This window comes from Onychomys torridus, chromosome 23 (genome assembly GCF_903995425.1).
Source record: "Onychomys torridus chromosome 23, mOncTor1.1, whole genome shotgun sequence".
Lineage (NCBI taxonomy): Eukaryota > Metazoa > Chordata > Mammalia > Rodentia > Cricetidae > Onychomys > Onychomys torridus.
Genome location: NC_050465.1, coordinates 45,741,547 through 45,743,666, shown reverse-complemented (window position 1 = coordinate 45,743,666; position 2,120 = coordinate 45,741,547).

The following is a 2,120-nucleotide window of genomic DNA, read 5'->3' as shown; positions in this document are numbered from 1 at the left end:
GCTAATGGACAAGCAGTTATAATTAATAAAACCTTCTGAGTGATTACTTTATAAGTGGCTGTGGGATCGTGGGCCAGGTGAGACCAGAGAAAACTTACCACTACAGGTGTCTGCTGCAATACCCCCAAGCAACAAGAATGCCCAAAGTTTTCATGGAAAGAACATGTAGTAAATATATTCTGACTTGCAGACCATGTGGTCTGTTGCCACTACTTGGTTCTTCAAGTTTAGACCATGCTTAAACAAATGTGTGGCTGCTTTCTAATAAAGCTTTATTCATAAACACAAATGGATGCTGGACTTGGCCTGTGGACCATAGCTTTTTAGCCCCTCGTCTAACAAAGGTAACAACAGCTTTGGAGACTGATCTATAGTCATTGAATAAAAGGAATGATTTCACAGGATACAAGAGTTATGGTTTGGGAGGAAGGAACGGTAGTCTTTAGTTTCTTTCCAGTTGCTGTGACAAAATCCCCTTACAAAAGTAACTTAAGGAAAAGGGGACTTATTTGGGCTCATAATTCAAGACCCCATTATAGTCCATTACAGCAGGGTAGGACCTTGAAGTGGCTGCTGGTCACAGTTAACCTAATCAACACAGTCCCTCAAAGGCAAGCTCTGACTAACTCCTCTCTCACAGGTGTGCCCAGATGTTTGCCTTCTAGGTGATCCCAGACCTCATAAGGTGAAGATTAACACTAGCCATCACAAGTGTAGTGATCAGAAATTGTCAAACATTTGTCATTTTATCCCACTCAAGTCTCATAATCACCAGACAAAATAAGGATCATCACTTTTCCCAATAATAAAGAAATAAAGCAAGGCCTTGAGAGTTAGAAGGCCTTGAGAGTCTCCCCTAAAAAAAAGGAGACATAGAGGTCAAAGAAAGCTGAATGCAAATCTTACCATGGAGACTGGAGAGCCTACTGTCCCAGGCAATGGCTTCTACTTATCAATATGCCTTCAACGGTAATGCTGTCACATGGAGAATGATGGCTAGCAACTCAGTAAGCAGGATTCTTCTACTCTAGGATCACTGAGAAGACAAAGGAGCAATTATTGGAATAAAGAAGATAGAAGAGCAAGTCATGGCTTCCATTTAAGCGCATTAAGCCTAGGGTATCTCTAGAATGATTGTGTTTGCACAATTGCCAACAGGAATCTTGAGGGAAGAGGTATGATCCAAAGTCATTACCTTGAACAACTATGAAAACAGTGGTCAAGGCGTGAAATGAACACTCTGGAAATGTTTGATGAACGTATTAAAACAGTTTAATATTGGAAAAGATGAAGGTGGCAATAAGAACTTTCAAAGACGTCTTACCGGGTTTTCTAATTTTGCTTTTATGAAACTATCTTTGTCACTGCAAGAAAATTCAATGACTGTCAAACAGCATGTGTGGAAGACTGTTGATGAAAAGATATTCATATATATCACTCACTAGATGACTGGACTGGTAAACTGGTAAAAGGTAACTGAGTTTAGTAGATCATGCAGTCCACTCATGATGGAACATTCTGAAACCGTGTGCCTCCAGATACAGGGAATTGAGAAGGACAAAACACCTCTGCGGCAAGATTGTCAGGATGTTTGCGTTGAGTCTAACCCTGGAGAAGTTATCAGTCAAACCTGTGCCTCACAAACCTCTTGGCCTAGAATCATGCTTTCTTTTAAAAGTTAATACCTTGGAAAATACTAAAAAGAAAACCCTGGAAAACAATTCTAGACTGAAGAACAAGATGAAAACATGCTAAGGATTGGATGTGTGAGCCTTGATCATGGGCACCATTGAGAGACATGAGGAAATATAAGAAGGAACTGTACAGTAACTCCATTTTACTATTAACTCTTCAGATGTCAGCAAGTAGCTCACAGTTGGCTGAGCACAAATTGTGTGTGTGTGTGTGTGTGTGTGTGTGTGTGTGTGTGTGTGTGTGTTAGCTCATGTGTGTTGGAATCAAAGAGGAAAAAGAATATAGCAATAGCGGCAATGTTAACGAATTAAGAATGTAGTAATTAATAAGTGTGTGTGTGTGTGTGTGTGTGTGTGTGTGTGTGTGTGTGTTCATGAAACCATTTCTAAACATTCTTTATTACGTTAGAAGGTTTCCAACATAAA